Source organism: Oratosquilla oratoria, chromosome 13 (genome assembly GCF_046742065.1).
Source record: "Oratosquilla oratoria isolate Oo_2021 chromosome 13, ASM4674206v1, whole genome shotgun sequence".
Lineage (NCBI taxonomy): Eukaryota > Metazoa > Arthropoda > Malacostraca > Stomatopoda > Squillidae > Oratosquilla > Oratosquilla oratoria.
In genome coordinates, this window is record NC_134789.1 from 29,206,703 (window position 1) to 29,214,655 (window position 7,953).

Genomic DNA, 7,953 nt, shown 5'->3' on the forward strand with positions numbered 1-7,953 from the left:
CTCACATGTTGAGGTTAGAGTATAATGATGTGGAAGGCATAGCAGTCGAGATGAAGAGTGTCGAACATTAGTTGTAAGAAGTAGGAATAGGGTAAATGAATATGTAAACTGTATGGTAGATAATGAAACTATGGTGTTGAAAATAGGAGTGATGAGTTTATATATATATTTCAAACAACACTCCCACATATAAAAAAAAATCACCAACCCTGCCCATGTCAGCAATTTGGGAATGAAAAGTTGTCCCAGCCCTCGACACTCAGCTTGAGTCAATGCAGCGAGGAAGAGCACCGTCACACGTGGGAGGGTCTGACAACCAAAACTGATTTTGCTCCCTCTGATTCAGGATATGGTGTCCACCACTTTTTCTTCTATTTGAAAATAATAAACAAATATATTAGTAAATTAGTGAACAAATAAGCAAAAAAATAAATAATTAGATAAGAAAATCAATGAGAAGATAAATGAATAGTGATAAAATAGATAAATAAATGAATCAGTAAGTTAATGAATAAAAAATCAAATAAATAAACATATAAGAAACTGAATAAGTAAATAGATAAGCAAATATATAAATAAACAAATGAATAAACAAATAAACATATGAATGAATAAATAAATGAATGAATTAACCAATACATAAATTAATAGTTAAATTGACAAATAGATAAGTAGATAGATAAGAATAAATAAATGAAGTAAATAAACAAGTGACGCAGTTGAGAAGATCCCTTCATTCGTGCAGTCTCTTCCGTTCCCTCTTGTCTTTGCACGCTCACTTCCCTGCTCGACAGGCATTCCATGAGGATATAAAGTCCCCTTCACTCCAACCAGCCATTTCGTTCTCTATTTCCCTCTTAAGTTCCAGTTTTGACCTCTACACTCTTTTTACTAGCATTTCCTCATTTAGTTTTTCTATATGCCCAAACTACCTCAGCATTTACTTTTCTACTTTATTTGATAGCTTCTTACCTCAGCTTTCTGATCCACCTCCAAACTTCTCACCATTTTGTAACGTCTGTCATATTTTTCAAACACTTCATCTCATTCAATGTCTTCCTTTCAAAGTATCTACCCCTTTTAGCGCCATGGATACAATCACTCCTTCATACTACCTTCTCTTTGCAGTGGTCACCTACTTCTTGTAACACTTTTCGTTCCACCCAGATATACCCATTTTCTTTAATCTAGAATTTACCTCCACGTGCATTCTTCCATTCACTGATATATGCGACCCCCTAGTCTCCAGCCTCTCACCTTTAACAGTCACATTCAACAAACCTCCATCACCATTCCTTGTACAGCTATTCATTTTATTTTTGTCCTTATTCGCTCGTAACTTCCTTCTATCATAAATCTTTTCATAGATTGATATCACTCTGCTTTATTTTCTCCTTAGAATCAGCTACATGTTCAGTGTCATCCGCAAATAACAATTAGTTAACTTTTCGCGTCTTTCTATTGTCAAATACTAATTCAATATTCAGACTTGTACTTTTGTTTTCATCTCCCTTATCACTTGATTTAAATACAAACAAACATAACGACAACACATAACCATTATGAATCCTGAAATTATTTCAGACCACTCATCCTCTCCATTCCCGACCCTCACACGTCCTACTACTCATATAAAAACCTTTAACTGGCTTCAACAGACATTATTCATGTATTTGTAACGCGCTCCACAAATATTTTTAATCGACCCTATCATATACCTCTAAACTCATGAAGATCTACAAAGATATTTTGCCTTTTGCATGATAATTCTCATATACCTGTCTTACCACAAAAACTTGATCTATGCGTCCTCTTCTTCTCCTTAGCCCTCACTACTCCGCAATCACTTTCTCCTTAATCATCTCAATCACCATCCTCAAATGTATAGAAGACCGTAAAACAATACACTTTTCGATTTTTTTTATTGTAGTAGTCATAACTACAACCATGGGAGCATGGCAAACGAATATGCGAGTTCACAAGTAAAGGTCAGAGACGGAACGACAGAAATATCTCCTTTGGCATCCTCCTGCCTCCTTACGAAACACATGGTCTTTTCCCGACTTGTTCCTCCGTTGTATTTCATGTTGCAATGATAATTGGGGTGTACATTCGAGCATATGAAAAATGCAGTCGAGTGCGGAAGGAAATACTTAAGTATAGGGAAGAATACCAACCAGTGAGGAGGAGGAGAAGGAGGAGGAAGAAGAGGAGGAGGAGGAGGAGGAGGAAGAGGAGGAGGAGGAGGAGGAAGAGGAGGAGGAGGAGTTGTAGGTGGAACCTACGGAAGATGGTGCGTGGCCATTGCTGATGTCTTTATTCTTGCTATCTCTGTTCAGATAGCCAGCATGACAGTCGCTAAAGCCTATTAAGGAACTGGCCCAGGTTTGTGTCACAGTGACAAGTGATCTCTCTCTCTCTCTCTCTCTCTACATACATACATATATATATATATATATATATATATATATATATACGTGTGTGTGTGTATATGTATATATATATATATATTATATATATATATATATGTATACATATATATATATATATTCATATATATATGTATATGCATATATGTATATATATATATATATATTATATATATATATATATATATATAATATATATATATATATATATATATATATATATCAGGTCAGTCCGCTCGTGACCTCAGCTATAGACCTCGTTTTTCTGCACAGGCACCAGCTAGCGAATACCTGTGAAATTTATATCTCCGAATAGTGATTGTGTTGTGTTTTTGTGATTGTATACGTATAGCGCTATATAGCTGCAGATATAAGATAAAGTGCAGTGCTCTATTTAAATTCAAAACAGTTTTCTTTTACCGTACTCCAAAGGTAGGAGAAATAGTATAAGGTAAGCAGAGTAAGCTTCGCGTATTTAGTTTATTAGAGACCGCTTTGATTTTTTGTTGTTGTTGATTTGTATTTTCTTTTTGCCGTTTTTATTGCTGAAGGGGGAGCGAAATGGCTTGTGAAGGCTGCGTGAACCTAGAGGTCCGTCTCAGGATGTGTGAGGAGGAAATTCGTCTTCTCAGGAGTGCGCTCCGTGAGAAGAGTGAACCCTCCCCACAACCCAAAGAGCGTTCCACTTCTTCCCCTACTGTCACTGCCATGAGCGAGTGGCGCTCCGTGGGGTCCCGTTTGTCGAGCCCGCGTTCGGTAGACGTGTGCCCTGTGGAGCAACCGCTGGCTCTAGCCAATCGTTTTGCTCTACTGGAGGATGAAGTGGCTGAAAACCAGGAGTTCTTGGTGGTGGGGGACTCCATGGTGCGAGGCTATGACGACATCCTGCAGCGGAAGACTAAGCGACGTTGCAAGCTTGTATGTCAACCGGGCCGTGGGATCGTCGATTGTACCAGGTCCATCAGGGAGCAAGGACGGAAGAACACGGTTACGATTGTTCATACGGGAAGTAACGATGTAGGTGGGGTGAGATCAGAGGAGCTTGTTCGGAATTACAAGGTCCTCCTTCAGGAGATGAAGGAACGTGGGAGCCGTCACGTAGTCTGTGGGATCCTCCCGAGGATCTACGCAGGCTCGTGTTGGAACAGTAGAGCCATAGGGATCAATGATAGGATATCGCAGTTGTGCACACAATTGGGATACCACTTTCTTGATCCTTGGTATCTCTTTTCTAGGCGCCACGACCTTTACGCTTCTGATGGGATCCACCTTACCCGCAGAGGCAAAGATGTTCTTACAAACCTCATTGTGGGAGTTTGTAATGAATTAGCTCCTTTTTTAGGGTAGAAGCCCAAAGGGAAGGGAAAATAGAATGTACTTGGGAAAACAGTGTAGATTATAGCATTAATGTAGAACAATGTGCCAGTATAGGACAAAATATAATTTTAGGATATAATGTCGCTAGAGGACGAAATGTCACATTAGGATGTAATGTCATAGGACAAAATGTCGCAATGGGATATAATGACAGTGGAGGACAAAAGATCACGATGGGAAGTAATGATAGTGGAGAACAAAATATCACGATAGGATGTAATGATAATGGAGGAGAAAATATCACGGTAGGATATAATGTCAGTGAAGGACAAAATATAATTTTAGGAAGGGATACCGGACAGAATGTCAATGAAGGCCAAAATATCATGTTAGGATGTAATGTTTCTAGAGGACGAAATGTCACATTAGGATGTAATGTCATAGGACAAAATGTCGCAATGGGATATAATGACAGTGGAGGACAAAAGATCACGATGGGAAGTAATGATAGTGGAGAACAAAATATCACGATAGGATGTAATGAAAATGGAGAAAATATCACGGTAGGATATAATGTCAGTGATAGTGGAGAACATAATATCACGATAGGATGTAATGATAATAGAGGAGGATATAATGTCACTGAAGGACAAAATATAATTTTAGGAAGGGATACCGGACAGAATGTCAATGAAGGCCAAAATATCATGATAGGATGTAATATCGCTAGAGGACGAAATGTCACATTAGGATGTAATGTCATAGGACAAAATGTCGCAATAGGATGTAATGACAGTGGAGGACAAAAGATCACGATGGGAAGTAATGATAGTGGAGAACAAAATATCACGATAGGATGTAATGATAATGGAGGAGAAAATATCACGGTAGGATATAATGTCAGTGAAGGACAAAATATAATTTTAGGAAGGGATACCGGACAGAATGTCAATGAAGGCCAAAATATCAAGATAGGATGTAATGACAGTGGAAGACAAAAGATCACGATGGGATGTAATTATAGTGGAGGAAAAAATATCATGTACTTTAATGCTCGTAGTATTAGGAACAAATTTCAAGAAATACAGGCGTATGTCAAAAGCGAAAATGCCGATATGATAGGAATAACTGAGACATGGTTAAATGGTACAGAGTTCGAAGCTGAATTTAATATTGCGGGATTTAAACACTTTCATCAGGATAGAAACCACAAGAAAGGTGGGGGTGTTCTATTGTACGTTAAAAACAATGTTCATGCTTGTGTTTTAGAGAAAGTGAAACAGGATGCATATGATAGTTTGTGGGTTGAGTTAATCCAAACAAATGGACAAAAAATGAATATAGGTGTAATATATAGGCCAAAGACATTATCATTAGCAGACGACAAACTGTTATTTCAAGAACTGTCTAGTTTCTGCAACCGGGATTTATTGATAATGGGTGATTTCAATTTTACTGACATTGATTGGATGACCCTTGAACATGGCCATATAGGTAGTCGCTTGATTGATTTTCTTGGTGACAATTACTTAATTCAGCATGTAAAAGAGCCCACAAGATATGGAAACTTACTCGATCTTTTGATCACTAGCCGTGAAAGCATGGTAACTGATGTAGAAGTCGGTGAATCTGTTGCAAATAGCGATCACAACTTAGTTAGATTCAAACTCCTAAACAATTTTAGAATAGATACTTGTGTTTCTAAAATACCCGATTTCAGTAAAGCTCAGTTCATAGGACTACGTCAGGAGCTTCAGCTTACAGATTGGGAGGCAAAATTAAACGAAAGACCTGTAGATCAGATGTGGGAAATATTTCAAAATATGCTCACTAAGATGATTCAAACTTACATTCCTTTTAAGGACAGACGTCCCCCAAATCAGGCTCGCCCAAAGTGGCTCGACAAAGAAACTGAAAAAAGTATTGCTAAAAAGAGACAGGCTTATAAGAAATATAAGTGCTCGGGTGCATCTAATGACTATGAAAGTTATGTATCCTTACAGAGAGATTTAAAAAGGACAATAAGAAAAAGAAAACGATAATACGAAATGAACATCGCAGATAAATCCAAAGAGAATCCCAAAGAATTCTATAGTTACATTAGAGATAAAAAAGGTTGTTAGGAATCACATTGGTCCACTATTATCTACTGACGGTCAACTTGAATATTCAAATGAAGGAATGTGTAATATCTTAAACAATTATTTTAGCTCTGTATTCGTAAACGAAACACCTCAAGGTGAATTCCAAACTGAAACCTGTGAAAAGTCTGGGGTAAACTTACTCATTACGGTAAATATAATAAAAGAAAAAATTAAAAGGTGTATAGACAAACTCAAAGTTAATAAAACACCAGGGCCTGACGGTTGGCACCCAAGAATCTTAAAGGAAATGAAAAATGAGATTGTTGTTCCATTAGAAATTATTTTCAAGAAATCCATCATATCCGGAGATGTCCCTAGAGAATGGAAGCTAGCTAACGTTACTCCCATATTCAAAAAAGGTGACAAAAAGAAACCAAATAACTATAGGCCTATAAGTTTGACTTCAATCGTAGGAAAAATAATGGAAACTATCATCAGAGATGCTATCGAACATCATTTAGAAAGTAACCGTTTGATAAATGATAGCCAACATGGTTTCAGACGGAAACGTTCTTGCGTGACTAACTTACTCGAATTCTACAACACAGTTATCTCGAATTATGACAAAAGAAACAATATAGATTTAATATATCTAGACTTTGCAAAAGCTTTTGATACCGTCCCACACGAAAGACTACTTACTAAATTAGCTTTGCATGGAATAAGTGGTAGCCTATTAGGTTGGACTAGTAATTGGTTGAATGGTCGAAAACAGAGAGTTGTTTTAAATGGAAAAACTTCTGGATGGAAAAGTGTTGCAAGTGGAGTTCCTCAGGGTTCCGTTCTTGGGCCACTTCTATTCATAGTATATATAAATGATATAGACCATGGACTAAAATCTACTGTTTCCAAATTTGCTGATGATACAAAACTGTGCGGAGTAGTAAATGATCACTCAACCCAATTAGATATTCAAGTAGATTTAGATAAATTACAGCAATGGTCTGAAAAGTGGCTAATGAAATTGAACACAAGTAAATGCAAGGTAATGCACATAGGTAAAAATAACAGTAAGTACGATTACAAGTTATTTGGTAATTCGTTAACAAAAGTGGATAGTGAAAAAGATCTCGGCGTAATTATCAGCAACGACCTCAAATCATCCAAACAGTGTATTTCAGCCTCTGAGAAAGCAAATAAGATTCTGGGACTGATTGCGCGATCTTTTGATTTCAAAAGTCCATCACTCATTAACAAGCTATATAAATCGTTAGTTCGTCCACATTTGGAATATGCTGTTTCTGTATGGTCACCGAATCTCATTAAAGACATTGACAGACTGGAAAAAGTACAACGGCGAGCAACAAAACTGATTCCAAATATCAAAAATAAATCATACGAAAATCGACTAAAACACATGAATCTGTTTTCCCTAAAAAAGCGTAGACTCAGAGGTGATTTGATACAGGTCTTTAAGATTTTAAAGGGAATTGACAACATCAAAAGTGACAAAATTTTCACATTGAATGAGAATCAGACAAGAAACAATGGTCTCAAACTGTCCGGAAATAGATTCAATTTGGAAGTAGGTAGAAACAACTTTGCCAACCGTGTAGTAAATGAATGGAATAAACTTCCTGCACAGGTAGTGCAATGTAGTTCAGTTCGAAGCTTTAAGAATCATTTAGATAAATACCTAAGTAAGATGCTGTAATGATTATAATTTATCTTATATTATTTGTTTTTGTTTTATCATTTGTCTGTCTGATTTTCATTTATTATTAGTTATATGTCAATTTATTATTATTTACTATTTACCTATTTGTTTATTATTTAACTATACCTATGCATTTATTTATGTATTTTATTTGATGAAAGAATATTAGGATGGTTTGGACACATGGAAAGAATGAGTAAAGAAAGACTAGTAAAAGAGGTATGGAAGGCAGATGTGGAGGGAGTGAACATGAGGGGACGTCCTAGGATGAGGTGGATGGATGGGGTGAAGGGGGCTTTGGGGAAGAGGGGAATGTCTGTTGAGGAAGGACGGGAGAGGACGGAAGACAGAGGTGAGTGGAGAATGGTTGTATATGGATGATGTTGTGATTGCATGAGGAGGAATG